Source organism: Pelecanus crispus, chromosome 5 (genome assembly GCF_030463565.1).
Source record: "Pelecanus crispus isolate bPelCri1 chromosome 5, bPelCri1.pri, whole genome shotgun sequence".
Classification (NCBI taxonomy): Eukaryota; Metazoa; Chordata; class Aves; order Pelecaniformes; family Pelecanidae; genus Pelecanus; species Pelecanus crispus.
Window position 1 is genome coordinate 4,831,248 of NC_134647.1, and position 21,189 is coordinate 4,852,436.

Here is a 21,189-nt window from a genome sequence, read left to right on the forward strand (position 1 = left end):
CAGAATAATAGTGCTCATTGTGACGCTGACATTTCTCTCGGAGGGGGTGGCTTTTCAGTAAGCAGTTATGTTTCCTTATTTAGTTCTCCACCACAGTCGTGGATCTTTTCAGCCCTTATTTTTATGCTTCTGAAAAGTAAAAAGGAGGAAAGGTTACATTTGGGAAGTCTAGAAGTGACAGCCAAAGCGCGTGCACTGATGTGATGCGAAAGTCTGTGGCCACATAACCACTTCAGGACTATTGCAAGACTATTGATACGGCTCCTAAATTACCAACGATTAACCGATGTGCTCTGGTCATTAAATCCTTGTTCAATTCAGTCTTTCAGGCAACAAAGACATACTATTTCTCTCTGGAATGCCTTCCATGTATCAGTGCAGAGTTTTCTAAGAATATACGTCAAGTCATTACCTCTGCAACGGCCAAAGCCATGTGAAGTGCCTTCAGAAGTCCTTTGGAAGCCATCTGCTTAAGCCTCAGCTGGGACTTGTTTTAAGGAAGTCACATGCTGCTTTTTAAGTGATTATTTCTAGATGGTGCTCAGGGGCAGGGAGGGAGGGCTGGTGACCACAGCTCCTTCTGTGCAAAGGCAGAGATTCAAGCCATTGAATACTGACAGCAGTGATCACAGGACTTACAGCGAAGGAGCCAACTCATATGCAACTGCTTGCTCTTGGGGAGAAGAGGCCTTCTTGGGTGTTTTCATAGCTCATTAGCACAGTTTCTACCGCAGTTAGCTCAACCACACAGCTTCCACTCCAGCCACATCCTCTTAAGCCCAGGAAAACATCGCAATCCCATTTTACAGAGGAGGACACGGAGGCTGTTTTAACAGTGGGATCCAAGTCTATTAAAAGCTAATGAGAAGATATGCTGTCCAGTGAATTCACCAAAGTCATAAAAAATTGGCTTCGGAGCCAGAGCCACAGCATAGCAGCTCCCAGGTCCTAATCTGTACTCAGGCTGCTTGGTATCACAAAGTCCTTCCTGCTTTTAACTCCTGCTAGGTCAACGCCAGGCAGCTAAACGAACCTTGAGGACTTCGCTTACTTCCAGGCTCATGCACGACAAAATACAGAACAAGGGCATCATTCACAGACACCGACATTAGAACTTGATTGTAAAGAAAGCTGTTTCAAATAATAACCAGAGAGTTAGAAAAAGCATGTCTAACCACATGTCCGTTAAGAAGAATATTATGCAGTATTTATCAGCTCAGACAGGAGCTTGCTTCATAAAACTGGTTTCAATATAGGGTTTTAAGTATATGGCAACTGATAGAGTGAATATAGACATTATTTTACAACGGCAGAGTTTCTATCTATTTCTAAGCTGTAATTTTAATTGACATTAAGCAAGAACCACAAGAATAGAGTGAGTGCCCATTTCTCACAGCCCATCTGTCTTGTGTATAGTTACTTAGGGCTCATATACCACCAGTTTAGAAACATGCATAATTGCTTATGGTCAACATCGTATCACTGCCAGATCACACATTAAACAGATAACCACTATTATTATAAGAGCAACTTCCTTGACCTCATATTTTGGTCTGGCTCCGAATTCCTGTACTTTACCAGTTTGGTTTGTTGCATTATGCCAGCCTTCTGCCTGTACATGTCATTTTCTACTCCTGTAAGTGACCGGTGCAATAGAGAGCTTACTATAAAAATGCATATTTGAGCACACGAATAGAATAAATTCAAGAAATATGATCACAGTTGCTCCTGCAATGTTTTTATAAACACAGAGTCTCTGCTTTTTTATTATAGTTAAGGTACAGTGTGTTATTTGGCAGAGGAATCTGACTTGAAAATGTAAAAGGTTCAGGCAACCACACATTTGGAAGTAGAAATCTTTCCTTAAAACATGGCTCTGGTTTTTAAACATAGCAAAATTTCTGGAAACTTCAGTTTCTCAAAGTCTGCCAAAGCTCCAGTCACATGTAATGTATTCTCGGGGCTTACATATAATGTTTCAAGTAATAAACAACATCTTGTTTAGAGCAGGATGGAAAAAAGGGGGAAAGCACTCATTAGGAGTCAAAGCTCTGCATCAGTACTAAAACCAAAACATGTTTCTTACAATGAAACCTCAGAATAACTTTTACAAAATATTAATAAGAGATTCATGTGCTCTTCACACCTCTAATAATTGCAGTTAAAATCGTAGGTTAAATTCTCACAGCAATTAGATAAATTAAATTACAAAAGAAAGAACATTTCATACTCATTGAAGTGCACTCAGGTTTTCAGTAACAGAAAGAAAGTATGTGTTCATCCTATTCAGTAACAGAATGAGTTACATATCGTACATAGCTATACATCATCAGTAGCCCTTCAATGCTCTCTGTGTAACTCATTTATCATGCACTTTTTATTCAGACACAAGGCTGTATTTAAAAAAAAAAAAAAAAAAAGTTGTTTCCATACGAAGGCTCATCATGCTGAATATTCACAGCTTAAATATATGCACAGTCATCTCTACTAGTCAGACTCCATTTCAGTCCGCTCATCAGAATACATATTAACAAAATGATATTGAGGTACAGAAATAGCACACCGCAGCCAGGATTGAAGTATGGGCCGTAATACCTACCTCACTGGGATCTAGTCAGGTTTAATTAATTAATGCTTATGAAGCACTATGAGCTCCTCAGATCATCACTTCAATTCATTATCACCCCCATTTGTTTTGTGTCCCACTTTCCCCCTTAATTCAACTGTGAATTTCTTTTGGAAATTGTTGCATTTATAGAGTAATGAACAGATGAAAGCACTTGGAGTGATTTGGCCTCACTGCATTTGCAGGAGTATGAAAGGGAGCCAGAATCCTTCCCCTTCCTTTCTGCTCAAGTCATTTGCCATTAGGTCTAAGGAGAGCGTGAAGCTTCACGATGTGCAATGCTTTCCTCAGGAAGCCACCCCTGACCAAACCTGTCTCAAAATGCAAGAGAAAAAGTTGAAAGGAAGAATGTGACATTAAATAATTGGGTATTAGTCTGGGAAACTTCTTTGCTCACATTTATGTTAATTAAAGATGGGAGTGAGCTACAAAGCTCAGAGGGGGTATGGATGCAGGCATTTAGGTTCTTGCCTCATCTCTAATAATTATTAGATACATTGGATGGAAATAGTTGGAAAGAAAATCAATAAGAGAATGAATCAAGAAAATTAATAGCAATTTCAAATACTTACATGTATAGGATTTCACTCAAGGGCGAGACAAGATAAAATTAGTAGTCTGTATTAAAACAAAACAAAATACAGTTGAATCAAAAATCTATTCAGTAGAATCTTCTTTAAAGACCTCAAATTTTGGCATTAAATAATTTGGGTTAGAGAACTTAACAGAGAAGAAAGGAAAGATTATCTGGTGAAATTCCAAGGTTGCTATAGGCTTTCAGAGAAGAAACCAGATTAAGACCACAAAATTACTGGTGGAAGAAAAGCTGATAAAGAAGACTAGAATTTGATAATGGAGTAATTTAATTATTTGGGTATTGATTGGCATGATAACTATGTGGAAGCTAACAAAGTTTGTTTGTAGGGGCAATGCTATTAGTCCACTGAGCAGCCAGTAGCTATGCTGAGCCCCATACTTGGAGATAGGCATGTATACTGTTATAAAATTAATTTTAATTATAAAATTTAACTTTAATTATATTTGATTTCAATATAAATTTTGGAGTTAATGATAGGGAGTTCAAACTTCACTATCATAAAGATCCTCATAGATTTAGGGGACAGATCAATAGAAACATTCTTATCGAGAAAAGCTTGGGAGATTCACAAAGTAAACACACTCACGTCAAAAGAACAATTAAGAAAACCCATAGATGCTCTTATTATTCATTCAAATAGGAAATTGTACTGGCAATAAAAGAATTGAGACAGCCAATGGTGGGGGAAAATGTGCCAATAACACATGATAGTGGCAATCTGATAGGAGTGAACCGGGGAAAGCAAATATGCTTTAGTAGGGGACGTTTTGTTGTTATTCTGACTAAAAAGTTCTTCTGACTGGACTTCAAAGATGGGGCCTCATCTTTCAGGACTTATAAATATAGTTTCTCATTTAGATATTTTTGTTCCTGGCATACCAAACCACGGGCTTAACGGTTTATAAATGGAATTGACCTTGTGCAGTCCCATGACCAGAAGACTGGTCTCCAGTTCCATATATTGTACATTTAATCACTGTAATATAATCAATGTACCTGGGAGCAGGTACTTAAAATCCAGTTCTTGCCCAAGATAGAAGAGCTCTGTCAAGAGGAGTGGGCAGCAACCACCGGCGCTTCATGAAGCAGACCTCTTCATGTTTTAGGTCCCCTTCAGACCAATGTTAATACTAACAGTTTTTTCCCATGGGCTGGACGTGCTTTCATCACCAACTTATCACATGAAAACAAGTACCGGAAGCTGATGCTGTGCTTTGTACAGCACTGCAGACTTCTTCTCTGCCATTGAAAGAAAGGTGTCTAGCCCTGGTGGGGTGGAGGTTAGAGACCTCCACAGGGTCTGGCATGTTCCCAGGCTGCTGAGTAACGCACACAGAGCCTGTGGTGTCCCCCAAAACCTTCCTGGCTTAAATGAATGTTGTTTTGCCTAACTCTTCCTTTGGCTTGTACAGAAAGCTCAGTTCTCTCAGATCTGATTACCATCTCGTGTTTCTGCCACAGATGAGAAAAGGGTGGTCCCAGGTTGGTCAAAATCTTGCCTATCAGGCTTCCTTTCTCATTGATTAAAAGAAGATTAATTCTTTTCATGAAAACTAATCTTCTTTCAGGGCAAAACCCAATTTTCATTTAAAAAAAAAAAAACAAAACTTGGAAAAAATTAAGATTTTGCTTTTCCATGAAAAAACGCTGCTGTTTGGAACCGTAATCACAGTGCTCCACTGCTTGTTGCTCACCACGATTTACAAGCCAGACTATAGTTCACGCAAAGTATCATTGCACTTCAGCAGAGAGACCTGGACATGGCAGGAGGCAGAGAGCCCTGTTTATGGAGGACCATGGCATCCAAACTACCACACTTATTAAACAGGTCCAGTAAGGACTAGATTATACAAATTCCATTTGGTTTAGTCTTAAATTATTCATTTGGTTTCAATTCAAGGGGAAGGACTATTTCCTGTGTAAAATGTTCACTTTCCAACATTGCAAAGTAAGATGAATCTAATTTTAATCACTTACTGTATTTACCAGAAATTGCCAGGTTCATCATTGTAATAGAAAGATCTACAGATGTGAACAGAAAGCTGAGAATGATAGTAAACATCCTAAAGTAGTCAAATAATGGAAAAATAAAGCATAAGAAATTATTAATCTGAAACAAAATATTATATAATACATATAATTTAATAGAACACTAAGAATTATTTTTGCAGCAGGAAATAAAAATACACTTCTTGAGCCAAAGAAATCCATATGAAATGTGGATAGAGATCTGTAATAAATCAGAAATGTTAAGAAGCATCCCAACAGTCATTTTGATCTCTTGGCACTGAAGTAAAGCAAGTGCAGTGCATAAGGGTTAACTCGTCAGCTCACATAAATCAAGTTAACACCATTTAAGTTAGCAAAATGTATTCAAAGTCAAATTCATTTACTCCAGCCAAAGATCTGTCCCTAACTCTATCCTTTGCATTTTATACTGCATTAACTATTTTAACATATTCAGCTTTAAAGCCCAATATACTTCAATATAATCTCGATTACATATACGCACTTTTGTGTACACATGCATATGCAGCGGAATACATACATATAATTTTTTTTGAAAATCATAATATAAACAAATTAACATAACACAATTCATAGCTATGAAAAATAGAATAGGAGTGGTCTTGCAGGATTTAGCGAGGAAATGAGCTGAAAATCCTAATTTGAGTAGAGTCAACCTGTGTGGATTTATGAGCAGGAAATCTTGCTCAAATAATTTGTGGGAATTCTTCAAAGATATCCCTGCCAAGGTAGACAAGAAAAATACTATGGATGGTATACAATATGCCTAGATTTTTCAAAAGCATGTTTGATAAGATCCTACACTGGAGATTACCAGCAAGGTACAGAGCCTCTGCATAAACAATGACAAACTTTAATGAACTGATGACGGTCTGAAAACAGCATTCACTGAATGACTTGGAGATTGGCAGTCAACCCAGGATAGTGTTTTGGTCCGGTTAGGAGCTTGTCTTGTCTCTAATCTATGTAAAAGAATTAAATCAGAATATCAAAGGTAAGGTATCAAAACGCGTCGGGCACATAAAAGTTCCAGGGGCTCTAGCAACAATTGCCTAACACCGGTTATGAATGCAAGATCCGGATCACCAGCAAATGCAGCATCAGCACTGCCAGGAACACGCTGCCGTGCTGGAGCACAGAGCTGACGGAGCAAAGTGAACAGGTTTTTCTGATGCGATGAAAAATGTGAAGGCGTGCTTCATGCAGGCAGAGGGATGGAAAGAAATGGTGGAGGGTGCTACCCAAAGAAAAGAGGGAGACCTAGGTGCTGCTTGGAGAGCTGGAAAGAGCTCAGGGAGGAACGGGAATTTCGGGAATAGGGGAGGAATGGACAAGAGGATGATTTGAGCCTTTTAATGCTTAGGAGATGGGAAGTTTAGAGGAGATTAAAAAAATCTTTTGACGTTAAAAACCAAAAACCAACCTTTTTTCTATCCCAATTTAATGTGTAAGTGTTTGGGTAGGACCTTTTATCCCAGGGATGTCTACCTTATGCTGTTACTGTAAAGGTCAGATAACAAAGCCAGTCCTGTTTCCCTCGAACCCAAGCCCCACGCAGTTTTGAAGCACTGCCAGTCTCTTTCTTCCCCAAGGGTGACAGACCTGTCCAGAATACCTCAGTGTAACCAGCAGGCCAGGGGACAGGACAAAAGCCCCAGGGCTCATTTCTGTGCTGCCATGGCTCAGGTCTGTGTTGGAGGACCTTGACAGCCCTACTGATGTGTTTTCAGAAGCGTCAAAGAGATTATGGCTCCTAAATCCTATTTACACGTGTGTCTCCTCACCGCGAAACACAATTTGCATTCACTTTCAGTGTGGTCCTTGAAAATGGGGCGGGGTCTCCTAAAACTTGGAGGGGTTTTAGGGACCTGGAGAAAAGTGAAGGTGCTAGCTGGGACCCTTGACCTCACTCCCAGTGGGATTTTGGATATTCCTCAGGGACCAGATCCATAAAAGGAAGACGGCACAGGGGCAAAGAAAGCAAGAACAGGACTCAAGTCCAACGGTTAGGCCCTTCACCTGACAGAAGGATATGTCCTCTAATACATCATAATGAAAAAATAAAATGAAATTAAAGACTTGCTAAACAGGGTTGACTGCATCCACTCCAGCATCTGAGATTCTTTAACTAAGGACTTTTTAGTAGTCATTTTGTCCCTGATGGTAACTACACAGAATTTCACCAGGTTTTTAAATAAAACATAGCAGCAGTTAAGAATGGGCTCTGCTCACTATGGCTCTACTAGTTTTCTCAACTTGCATCCACGTTACTTCAAACAACTTGTCCAACACTAGAGCCAAACTCTGTTGGCTTTACTGCCATATCATATTTGACAGGACAAGGGGTAATGGTTTTAAACTACAGAAGAATAGATTTAGACTGGCTATAAGGAAGAAATGTTTTACAGTGAGGGTGGTGAGGCAGTGGCCCAGGTTGCCCAGAGAGGCGGTGGAGGCCCCATCCCTGGCACCATCCCAGGCCAGGCTGGACGGGGCTCTGAGCACCCTGGGCTGGTTAAAGCTGTCCCTGGCACTGCAGGGGCTGGGCTGGGTGGGCTCTGAAGGGCCCTGCCCACCCAAACCATTCTCTGATTCTGTGATTCTACTTCACTCATTTTAATGGACCGTCTTTCAACAACAAGACCAAAAAGATTTGGCCTTATGAGCATTTATCAGAACTATACAAAGATTAAAATTTCAGCTTATTACTATACACTTTTTACCAATTATTCTCTTTATTATCCTTATGCAAGGACCCTGACAAAAGAGCAGCCTGACATTGTGGTAGTCACTACACCAACTTCAACTTTTGCAAAACAGTACCTTTAGACTAGGAATGAAAAACCCCAAGGATTTAAGCTATGGGTGTTTACAATCCAACCGATGCCATGGGAAACCTTTTTTTTTATCCCTCATTGCCCAGGGCAATCCTGCCTGGGCCCAAAGTGGCATTTTCAGTTCTCCTTTGGATCACCAGCTCCCTGGTAAGGTTGGATTCAATCCTCCAAATTCAGAGGTAAATTTTTTTGAGACTTTTACAGGGTTTTCTTAATTACTGTGGGTCCTGGATATAAACCTGAAGTTTTCTGTGTCTCTTAGATACTGTATACTTTTTTTCCACCAGCTACATGCCCATGTTTTACTTTCTGTCATAACTGTTTCTTCACCTGCCTGAAACCAAGAGATTTCTTATTTTTTCTGTTTCCAAGTTTCTCAAAGTTCCCTGTCCACCCAGTGTTGCCATCTTAGTTCCTGAATAAAACCTCAGTGTTTCTCAACAGGGTGCAGAATTTCTTCCCCTAAACAATCTCTGCTAGCAGTGCCTCTTTTTTCAGGGGAAAATCTTAAAAAAAAAAAAAATCAAACCTTTTATTCATCATGAAAGCAAGTTACTTCCCTAAACAAGAGAGCGTAGCCAGATATTGGAAATATTTGCAAACTTATTTGTCTTCTGGGATTTCAGTGCACTTGGACAACAAATTTAAGAGTCTTTTTTTGATCTTGCATCACAGCAATCTACTTTGCCTGCTTCCCACTTTATACTTCACCCAGAGTATTTTCGTTTCACCAGCCTATTAGTCTTTGAAATTTCAAAATCATGCAGGTTTATTTGTGACTTGTGTTTCTTTCCCTAAGTTTGTGTTCAGATCTCTATCGACATTTGCCTTTGAGTTGCCTCGGAGGAAGGGAAAAACCCGGGTTTTTTAAAATGTCAGCATTCTGAGGAAGCATCTGTATGCTAATTCACTCTCAACTTTGCTAGCAGAAAATTTAAAGGGAGATAGTTTTTAATAGATGAAGACCAGTTAGCAGTTAGAAATCTCTGTAATGTTACCGATTCCTTGGGAGCTTTTTTCCTCCCACCAGCCTTCAAAGCTGTTTCTTGACTTTAGGAGATCATTATAAGTTAATACTTGACTATGAAAAGTCCAGCTCCACCTTAAAAATTGTACTGAATCTGTCAAACATCAATTTTGAATCAATGCCAATTCAGTATAAATAAAGTGTGATATGGACACTCCAGCAAAGGATAGCCTGCAAATCAAAAGAACTGTTATCGCACAAGGAACGTGATAGATTTTCTCCAATAATTCCAATTTTGATCACCTTTTCCAGAGAAGAACTTCAGTGACTCTAATAGGAATAAGATATGAAGCAATCGTTGTTTCCGGCTGTTAAAGATGCTCGATATAAATGAAGGCTGAGGCTAATCCTTTCTAAAAAAGACCTAAACATTAACATTTTCATAATTAGGATGAAAACTGAAGTAGTGGTTGTATCTGGTGAGTTAAAAAAAAAAAAAAAAAGGATTATGCCAATTAAAAATTAAAAGTCTAAGAATAAATAGTAAATTCGCGTAGAGAGCTATCCAATTCACAGCGTAGAAGGCATTATGTCAAAAAACCCCACCAAGTGAACCGAAGTACTAATGAACAGAAGAGATAGCCAGACATGTTTATATAGGCAGACAGGGCTGGAGGATATATCGACAATGCGGGGAGGTGTGTTGTAATAAACTTGAAGGGGGACAGATTTGTTGGGCCAAGTGTCCCTTTCCTGTCCAGGAATTCCTTATGTCCTCATTACCCTTTCACCTCTGGACAGCTGCAATATTAAAATCTGGCTCATGTCTTAAGGAAATTGAGTTTAATGTCCTTAATTTAGTCCCTAGTCCACATATATCCATATCACAAAACAATCATACAATTTGGCTCGACGGACAGCATCTGCTCAGGAAAGAGGCCCATCCTGGAATGGCAGGGCTGTTGCAAGGCAAGTCCAAGATGTCTATAAAGCAAGCGGAGGCTGTGTAATGCACGCATGGTACGTTCACACTTGAGAGACACCATCTTATTTTCATTCCTTTGATTTTTCTGGTATCCTTTGCATGGAACATTTTAATTACCAAAGCAGTTGGCATGCTCCTATATCGTGACAGCAGCCAAGTTGGACAAGAATGAATATGACCTCTTGGTTTTCTCATTTTTTTTTTCTTCACCTCTAAATGGAGGGTAGCCTCAACAAGGAGCAAGTTATGGGCCTGATTTGGTACGACTCGCTCCTCTCTGAAGCACGGATGAGGGCTGCAGGGTTAGGTGCTGCATCGATAGACTACGTAGCAGGGAAAATATTAGTGGCATGTTTTGGTCCTGGGGATTGATATGCAACGCTCCGAATGCAAAAGTCAACTGCTAAATAATCTGGAGTCAGAAAGAGGCAGAGCGGTTGTGGCAGTGAAAAAATTGTGAAGAGGATAACAATAAATCATCAAAAAGGTTTTATATTTTATGTCAGTAAATCATTTTAACTAATTGATTACATCATATCTCCAGCCAGGCTTCCGATTCGAGATCTTCAGGAATTGACGGGCAGGGATGTAAAAGACACTTGTTCTCTTCATCTGGAAAACATCTATGTTGCATGTTTTCCAACATTGTGGGTTTTTAATCTGTATCTTTCATTAAGAATATTTTTTTATGTCTTTGTGATGATTTTCTTCTGATCCATTTGCTCACAAACATAAGGAGCAGAAAATAGTATGTAGATACTTGAAGAGTATTAGTAGAAATGTCAATGTACTGGGTGTGTTTTGGGGTGGAAAGAAGGGTGTAAGATGGAGGATAAGTCTGTCAGCTCGAGGCAGAAGCAGCTGATTTGTAAATAACAAAATTGTAGGATTTATTCTCTTTTATGCACTGCACTTTTATTAAAAGAAAATCCCCTGGAAACCTTTGTAAATGGCATGAAACATATAATTAGACTTAGCTTTTCTCACTCTCTGCTTATTTAAAAGCTCAGTAACTTCAGCGGTGATTCAGTAACAACTGATTTTATAGAAACATCTGACAATGAGAACAAATATTTGCAGTGTTTTCAGTCTCTGCTCTATATTTCTGCCTGCTCACCATGAGGCACGAGGGAGAGCTTGCCTTCCTTGCGTGTAGATCAGCACTGCTTTCTCCACTGCTCCCACCTCTAACCACGTCCACTTTCCAACACTAAATACCAGGTGTGGTTTTTCACACCTTGATTCTTACCTCTGAAATGCTACCCCCCAAATTCCAGACACAGACCTTACTGATAGCTCCTCCCAAAAATGAGTGCCACCACCAGGCAGGCTTTGGCATAAGCAAAGACACTAGCGGTTGCCCCTCTTATGTTGGTATCTTCTGGGGATCATGGTGGGCCTGTTCACATCTCTGCTGGCTTCAGTGGTGTCTGCTGTCCATGCCACATACAAAATTAAAGAGCAGATAATGAATATCACTCTCTTAATATGTGCAGTGTGCTGGACCCATGCAACTGTCTTTAGTCATGGGGACATGGCTCAGTCAAATTATGGCACAGGAGGTAGGGACCCGGAGTTGCAACTCTTGACTCCTGAGAGCCGAGGACATCAATGTTCACAGCAACCCAGCCCAGGCTACCAAAATTATTCTGGAGACCATTTTGCCTCTTCCTCAGCCCAGAATTTGGGAAATGACACCCATTCATAACCTCCTTGTGGTAGGCCCATTGGCAGGTGAACCCACTGACAGGTGGACCCACTGGGTGAACACCAAACAGTATTGCTGTATTCTGCCTCATGCATTTTTTGCACCCATTTCCAACCTGTCAGAACAAGGGAAAAGAATACAGTCAATATAGTTGCTTCTGAATTAAAAAAAAAAAAAAAGAAAGATAAAAATAACCATTTTTAGAGGGTTTCAGGTTGAAGGTTGCTTGTCAGAATCCAAGAAGAGAGCAGCAGTTGTTCTGACACTGCGGTTTTCACATCCTTGTCAGAGATTTGAAGCAGGATAGCTGATGTGTGTTAAAAAAGGATGGTAAGGTTTAAAATAGTTTAGATGCTGCCTGGAGCAAGTTTTAAGCGATATAGTAAGAAGCATTGGTAGGAGCATACATGCACCTAACACCATTCGTCTGGGGAAATGACTTGTTCAAATGCTGGTACCTTTAATGTGATGCAGACCTGGAACACCACAGAGCAAATGACCCGGAGAGGCATCAGAAAATTTCCCAAGAAATGTTTTTAAAACATAAACTGGGGAAGGAGTGAGAACCTAGAGAAAACTTTCATGGCAAGGAAGAAAAAAAGCTCTCTCCTGGTTTTGACAGCTCTAATAACCCAGTGTCTAAGATTTGGGCTTGGAAAGGGGCCAGTTGGCCAAGCCTCCATCCACAGATGAGCTGGGGAGGATGCTGAGAGTCGGAGGGAAGCAAACAGAAGAACTGGCAAGTCCGATGACACCCCTGATGAAGGAGATGTCTGCCCGTTCATCGGTAAATCCGCCGTTTAGGTGTGCAGTAGTCACTGGGACGTGTGCCTCTGCTTCTCTTGGTGTCTAATACAGGCAGCAGCCACTCACATAACGGCAGCAATTTTCCAGGTATTGGGCAACTCTGTAAACATGGAATTTCTTTGAAAACCACGCTGCAATAGCTAGTTGTTTCAAATCGTTTGGGCTTTTCTAAATACCTTTGTCACCCCTGTGTTTCTGTAGATTTTAAAATATACAGATAATCTCCTGAAGTCACAGAGGGACGAAAATATTTTCCCCATGGCGGTGATAAGAACGAGTTGGGGCAATTGATCGACTCTGAAATTTTTGGATGGCCGTCAAAATGTCAGCTTTGCACACAGATTCCCTGGCAGTACCTTCATCTCTATTAGCTTTATCAGCAGTCAGGGGGGAAAATAGTGAGACCCTAAAAAAGCCAGGGAAAAGTAAATTTGATCTAGTCCCAAAGAGGTAGAACAAGGGTTAACCTGTAATTATGTAATTCTTATTCACCTTTCGGCCTGGTTAAAACAAAGCAAACAAAAAATATCTCCATTTTCCAGGTGAATAATTCCACCACAAAGTTGTCCATCGGCCTCACGAAGGCACAATGACATCCGAGGGGCTTTGGCCGATGTCCTCAGCGCTGGATGCCATCACCCCGGCACTGCTGCTGCTCCTGCTGCCCACAGCAAGGGGTGTCCCCAACCCCAAAAGGGGTCTGTCCCTTTGCAAAGAAGCATGGGTGCCTCTCAGGGATATTTGCTTTCTGTCCTGCTTTCAGAACCAAAAAGCAGAAGTTTAATCCCCGTTTCCACCTCATCCCCTTGCAGAGAGCTTGCTGCTGTTGCCACCACCCTGATGGCCAAAATAGTGGCCGGTCCGGGCACTGGGCTCAGAGCTGGGCCCTCTGTGCTGCAAGTGTTGCTCAAGTTTACCGCTCTTGCTATTACAAATTCAACTCCCTCCAGAAAAAAAGAAAAAAAAAAAAAAAAAAATCTGTTATCACTGAGCATATGCAACTGCTAAACATCCTATTCAATATAACTTCAGCCTGTTCTGAGAACTATGTTTCACAGTTTCTTTGTACAGTATCTGTCGGTCAGATATTGCCCACTAGATTACCATAGTCTATATAATATACTTCCACCATAAAAAAAAAGTATCTTTTGGGCGTACGTTTTACTACCGGGTGTGGAGGAAAAAAAAAAAAAAAAGAAATTAAAAGTTTTTGGTTTAATTCTACATTTCACACATACTGTCTTCCCTTTATAAATAACACTTAGCAAGTTTAAACACTGCCATGTATTTGTGCCTTGGTTTTGGTGTAATTTCTTTAATCTGCTAAACATAAATAGTACTTCATCAGTTTAAGGTATTTTTAGAGCATCTATCACCCTGGTTCCTCAGAATGACAACAAGGAGCCAATAGCCTGTATTCAGAATATTTGGGCCCCCTGTATGTTTAAATGCGCCGCTAAATAAAAATTCTTCAAAGCTTTCGTTTCTTAATAAATCAAATCCAGAGCTGGCATAAGCGAAGGCAACTCTCTGGGTCCCGGTGGGGCAGTGCCACTATAATAATTAACCAGTGGTCAGAGGCAGTGGAGCAGAGGCTAGTCCTTTAATTGCTTTATTTATCTTTTTTATACCTTTCTGGTTATGGTTTTGTCCAGCTGCCCCTTCCTCCTTTCTGTTCCCTATGTGGCTGAGCTGTGCTCATACCAAGCCAACGCCGAGCGGGGTTGCACAACAAGCGCCATTACTTGCACCTATTTGCTGACCAACTTGTAACCGATCTGCAACTTGGGTTGTTCCTGTACCGCCACCAGCTCTGAGCCAGGCGGGGCGGGGGGTCTTGAGGGCTACGATTTAGGCGTATTAAAATTTAACGATAAAACACTGGTGTCGTCTCAGTGCGAGACCGCAGCAAAAATGAATATAAAAAGTTCTTGACACCTTAAACACCTCCAGTTGAAACAAGCTTTGGTCTGCGCACGAAGAGTCGTATAAACAAGAAAGGAACACTGCGTATCTGAGATATTTCTTTATGGTTTCCTACTTTAACCCCACACGGTTTTAAGTAACGCGTATGTATTGCAGGAGCCCTTACCGCTGTATTTAAGAAAATGCGGCCTAAAAGTCCTCCTATCCAGAAGTTTCGCCGTCTTATTAATGCATATATGCCATGCATAGATTATTAACAGCTTCATAACTAGACCGAAACTCACATTTCAATAAACATACTTTTACAACTGCAAAGAAAAAAAGGTTTGCATTAGGATGTTACTTACTTCATGTCTTTGTCCTGGGAGAATGCAACTAAAGAAACCACATTTAAAATCAGACATTAGATATGCAAATATGTGTTCAGATCAGAGATACGAAAATTATTCAAATGATTAATTATTCATCATAAAAATGTCAATTAATAATTCTGAAGCATAATAGGCATCTTTCTAATGCATCTTTATTTTTCAAGCCTAAATACTGTTGAATCCGTGTTCAATTGCATTCTAACAAGTTTTTAAAAATTCAACAAAGTAAACAAGCAACTATAAACAAAAGTGAGCAGCGAATTTTAATCACTGCCAAGCGAGCCGAGAAACGGGTCCGAACTTCAGCATCGATCCCAGAAGAGAAGGAAAAAAAAGCCCTCTACATCTGACGGTGCGGGGCAGCGGACGGAGGATGCTCGCCCACCGACCTGCCGCCGCCTCTCCCAGCTGCCAGCGCCGCTCGCTCCTCTCTGCTCGGCCTGACAAGCGGGTTTGGGTCCCACGGATGCTGTTCTCCTGCCCCAGACAGACGGACGGACCTTGCGGACGGGAGCCGAGCGGCTCTAGGCCGTCAGAAGCGACGTTATAAATGACAAAATTAACAAAAACATATGAGGGAGATTCACTTTTAATGTGCAGGGACTCGCACGAGATTAAATATTACAGTGATCTGCTTGTTAGAAATGCCCAGGGATAGATAAATTAAAGCCAGACAATCTTTTCCCTTGCTTTTGGCTCGTATCCTATCCCTACATGGGTTTTCCGCAGAGGAACTTGAAAACTTTGGGAATGTTGATTCAAAAGGTTTCTTCCCAAATACCTCATCAGCAGGTGGGGGGAGAGTCGTTCCCTGACCCTTTCTTCCTCTCTTCCGTGCCCTCTCCTCCATGTGGAAATGGGGAAAAAAAAAAGAAAAAAAAAAAAGGGCTTTGCTCTCTAAATCTTAGTTTATAGGGACACCTGTATCAAGCAAAAGTATCCAACAGCATCTTGGGGCCACATGGGGCTTTCCCCACCCAGAAAAATTGTTCCAGTCTATCCTATCTTCCACCACCACAGGTGAATGCAAAAAATAATCCCTCCCTGGCATTTTTTGGGGCGGTTGGTTTGGGTGTTTTGGGTTTTTTTTTTTTTTTTTGCAACTTCCCAATTTTTTTCCCAAGGTGAGGGCAGCTTCTGCACCCTGGGGATGTGTGCAGGAGAAGCAGCCAGCACCCCGGGGAGCCCCGAGCTCGCAGCAGCCGCTCCCCCACTGAGCGGGGCTGGGGGAAGGATGCTGTCCCCAGGCTCGGCTGCGGCTGGGCACATCTCGCCTGGCTCCCCTGCACGGGGATGCTTCATCCCTAATGCAGGAAGGGTTCCACGCTTTGGGCAAAACATTGGCGAGCCCTGGCTGGGAAGGACCCGAAGTCAAAGCCTCAGAGCAGCTAACGTGTTTTTGGAGGTGTTCAACCTCTGTTGTCACCAACCTCTGAAACGGGTTACTCGAAACCTGTCAGCCAGAGCGTTTCTGCTGCTATCCCCCCGATTTTCCTCCTTCCACGCGGGCAAGAAAACGCCTTCCCCGCTACTCGTCCTGCGCCGGGGAAAAAGCAAACACACGGAAATAAATAAGGTGGTGAATCTCCCCGCCGTGCCACCGGGTCCCCCCAAAGCCACGAGGGCAGCAGGTCCCAGCAGAAGGACGAGGTCCTCCAGGGCCTGTGCCCCTCTGTCCCCCTTCCCGGCCCATCACACCCGGGGTGCCCAGGGGGTCTCGGGGGGTCCTGGAGGGGGTCCTCTCCCTGCGCAGGATCTTTCTCATGGCAATTAGCAGCAGAATTTGCCCCCGGCTGGCCCTATAGCCCCGCTTGGGGATGGGAGGGGGACATGGGGTTATCTCCATTGGGGGGGGGTATCTCCACCACGGTGGGTTTGGTGGAGAAAGGGAAACCAACTGAGGAGGAGGAAGAGGAGGCAGGCAGCATTGGCTGTGGTGGCATCACTCGGGCAGGTTTGGATCAGCACCACCCGGCTGCCCCCATCTCACCTCTCTGCATTTCCCTGCAGGAAAACTTGAGGAAAAGAGGGAAAACCTGCACCTGGAGAACTGCCCTTAAAACCATCTCCAAGCCACAGCGCCAGGTGTCTTACACAAAGAGAGAGCTGGGGTTTGTGAGGGTATTTTGGGGTCTTATTTGGTTTTAAACTGAGGTGGGGGGGATTGTATTTGCAAAAGTTTAAAATAGAGGGAGGCATAGGCTCTGCGTGGGGATGCTGGCGGTAAAGGGGCTGCGAGCCCGGCTGCCAGCACCACCTCAGTAAAGGCAGGATCTATAGGCTGTCATTATTTCCATCTCCTAAAGAAGCTGCACGCCCCTTCTTAGTTCAGAGCAGGGCGGGAAATCATCGCCTGGATTAAGGTTAAAATCCATCTCAGAAGGGTTTAGCTGATTGCTAAATGTTTATGTCCAGTGTCCAAAAATTTACAAAAAAAAAAAAAAAACAACCCCAAAACCAGCCCCACATACCACGTTAGAATAACATCTAATAAGGCTGGGTGTTATGCCACTCCTGCGAAGATCAGAGCAGTTTATCGCTCCGATGCAAGCCCCGCTGAGGCACTTCAGAGCTGGAGAAACTGTGAGATTGAGGGCTGAAAGAACAGGCTGCAAAATTATGAATAGGGATTATCTGCCGATACCAGCGCGTTCCTTAAAGCCCTTGAGCATCATCACACGGTCTGGGGGTTTGTTTCTTAGGGTAGCTGCAGATATATATATATTTTAATGCTATAATGTCGACGGCACTCCTGCCTATTGCAGGTCAGGCTGCAGTTTCTCTTAATCTGCCGTTCCCCCTCTCATTTTGTAATCTGGAACTGTGTGAACAATATGTAGGGCGTTTTGTAATGGGATTAATTTATTTTGAGAACTTGTTGGTTGGTTGTTGTTTTTTCCCTTTTCCCATATAAAACGTGGGTGACTGGAAATCAAGCGAGTCAGTAATTAGCATTCACTTTTTTCTTTTTCTTTCTTTTTATCATATGCATCTAAATTCGGTTTAGCTCTTTAAGGAATTGCCAGGCTGCCCTTGATTTATAGGCAGTGTCTTCTGGATCTGAGAGGATCTAATTCAAATTAATAATACTTGAATCTGATTTCAGGACATTTGCACGGTGCTATATATTTCATTAAGATATCATCTCTCGGGCTGTGTGTGATACGCCCCTGGAGCTACAGGTATATTTAGGCAGGGACAAGTCACACATCCTGCAAGAAAATAAGGTTGGCATTTAGCGAGGAGCGGTGACAAAACTTTTAGCCGAGCCAAGCTAACTCGGGCTAGGGGTAAAAAAAAAATGGATAAAAATAATGATTAAAAAAAAAAAAATCGAGAAGCTTGTTCCCACCTTTGCATGATTAGGGATTTCAGCAGGTCTGTAGGCAGATTTGATTTTAGCTGCTCCCTGGCCGGCAGCCCCCAAGGAGCCAGGCTGGGCGAGCCCCACGGGCACCCCGCACAGGCAGGGCACAGGCAGGGCGCAGGCAGGGGCGCAGGCAGCGGCGCAGGCAGGGGCGCAGGCAGCGCGCAGGCAGCACGCAGGCAGGGGTGCAGGCAGCGCGCAGGCAGAGCGCAGGCAGCGCACAAGCAGGGTGCAGGCAGCGCACAGGTAGGGTGCAGGCAGCGCGCAGGCAGAGCGCAGGCAGGGATGCAGGCAGAGTGCAGGCAGAGCACAGGCAGGGTGCAGGCAGAGCACAGGCAGAGCGCAGGCAGCGCGCAGGCAGCACACAGGCAGGGCGCAGGCAGCGCGCAGGCAGGGATGCAGGCAGGGCGCAGGCAGGGTGCAGGGAGGGCGCAGGCAGGGCAGAGGCAGCACGCAGGCAGGGCACAGGCAGTGCGCAGGCAGGGATGCAGGCAGTGCGCAGGCAGCGCGCAGGCAGGGCGCAGGAAGGGTGCAGGCAGGGTGCAGGAAGAGCTCAGGCAGCGCGCAGGCAGGGCGCAGGAAGGGTGCAGGCAGGGTGCAGGCAGCACGCAGGCAGGGATGCAGGCAGCGCGCAGGCAGGGCGCAGGAAGGGCGCAGGCAGGGCGCAGGCAGGGCGCAGGCAGGGATGCAGGCAGAGCACAGGCAGCGCGCAGGCAGGGATGCAGGCAGAGCGCAGGCAGGGCGCAGGAAGCGTGCAGGCAGGGCGCAGGCAGCGCGCAGGCAGGGATGCAGGCAGAGCGCAGGCAGGGCGCAGGAAGGGTGCAGGCAGGGCGCAGGCAGGGCGCAGGCAGCGCGCAGGCAGGGATGCAGGCAGGGATGCAGGCAGAGCACAGGCAGCGCGCAGGCAGGGATGCAGGCAGAGCGCAGGCAGGGCGCAGGAAGCGTGCAGGCAGGGCGCAGGAAGCGTGCAGGCAGGGCGCAGGCAGCGCGCAGGCAGGGCGCAGGCAGGGATTCAGGCAGGGATTCAGGCAGGGCGCAGGCAGGGATGCAGGCAGAGCACAGGCAGGGCGCAGGCAGGGATGCAGGCAGGGCGCAGGCAGGGCGCAGGCAGGGATTCAGGCAGGGCGCAGGCAGGGATGCAGGCAGAGCACAGGCAGGGCGCAGGCAGGGATGCAGGCAGGGCGCAGGCAGGGCGCAGGCAGGGATGCAGGCAGGGCGCAGGCAGGGCGCAGGCAGCGCGCAGGCAGGGCGCAGGCAGAGCTCAGCCTTCCTCTGCCCCCCCCGCCCCCGCCTCGCACGGACCTGCAGCTCGGGGGTGGAGAGGGGGACAGCCGGAGGAGGGGAGGGGGATTTGGTGGCTGTTTCTCCGACACCCACAGCCAGGGGTGGGGGTCCTGGGGTCCCCGCCGCCCCACCGCGCCCTGCCCCGGAGCCCCCCCGCCCCGCTGCGCTGCCTCTCCCCAGCATCACACCGGGGCACGTCTGACTGGCAGGGCAGATTCTGCTAATAAATGACCAAAAAAACGCCAACCCCATCATCCCGGGGGCTCTGAGGAGCTGCAAAGACCCGTTGCGGGGGGGCGTGGGGGGGTCCCGTCCCTTCCTCCATCACCAGCAAGGTGGCTGCTGCGCGGGAGCATTTCGGAGCGCAGTCGCCCAGTGCCCATTGCTCGCGCTCCAGTTCTGGCTTTAGGCACGCATTCAACGCCCAGTTCAAGAGCAGTTTATCTTAGCTTAATGTAAGTAAAAGTAGAGTGTCGGAGGAGCAGTGTGCCATTTGGTTCAGTTTCCTTCAGGAGGGGGAGCAAAAAAAAAAAAAAAAAAAAAAAAGTGCCGTAATATATTGAACTCTTGTCAAAGGAGGGAAATTGTTTCGCAGCTCTTTAACACAGCCCTTTGGGCAGCCCCACGTTTACCTTGGGAAAGGACGGGAGAAAGTAGGCGAGATGTGAAGTTTCTCTTGGCGGCGAGGCTATTTCGCCCTCTTTTAGAGGCAGAAAGGGCTGCGGGGGTCGTGCTGGGAGCTGGGCATGAGGGGAGCGAGGCGCAGGCATCTCAGCCCCCTTTTGCAGATAAACGCCTCAGCATCCCCAGCTCGGGCTGCCTTTGCTTACTTCGATATTAGTTCGCAATTCCGTGCGGTGTGAACCGGCTTTTTGATTAACGAAACAGCAGAGCGTTGGTTAAGAACACTTAAACTTCAAAAAAAAAAAAGGAAAAAAAAATCCCCCTGGGAAGTGGGCTCTGAATTGGTTAATAATGTGCAGTACTTGCTAAATTGCTGACTTCCAGATGTGGAAAATATCTTTCTTGTTTAGGACCTACGTAACCTGATTGGATTACGACAGAAGCGTCACATTGGAAGGCTTTTGAGTGATGATTTAATTAACCATACAGTAGAAAGCTGTATTTGCCAGGAAACCCCTTCCATATTTGCATAACCAATCCCTTCAGTGCAAAGGTGGAGTCTGGGTTTCTTTTTTTTTTTTTTCCCCTCTTCTTTTTTTTTTTTTTTTTGCTTTTCCTATATGTAATTTTATTTCAATTTTAATACTTGAAAAAGGTGCAAAAACTTGTAACCTCCCTGAAGTTCAGTCCCACGCCTTACTCGTCCGCGCTGTCTCCCTGCCCATCCAGCTACTTCCAAGGAAAAGCAGAGCCAGGAAGAGAGCCCATCTCACCCCTGATCCATATCTGTGAACAAAACAGATAGACTGTAAGATCTCAGCACGGGGTTGTTTTTTTCTTTTTTTTTTTTTTTTTTCATCAGATTTAGCTGACTATTCAAATAACCTGGATGTGTGCTGAAATGAAAGGGAAAAAAAAATGCCCCCAAAGAAACGCGTTAAGGATAAAAATAAAACAGCACCAAAACGAGCAGGAGTCAGCCAGGAGCTTATTTGCAGTGCCCGAACAGAGTTTAGTTTCTAGGCTTTATGTTAGGGTAAGTTTTCCCCTCCGCAAGAGGC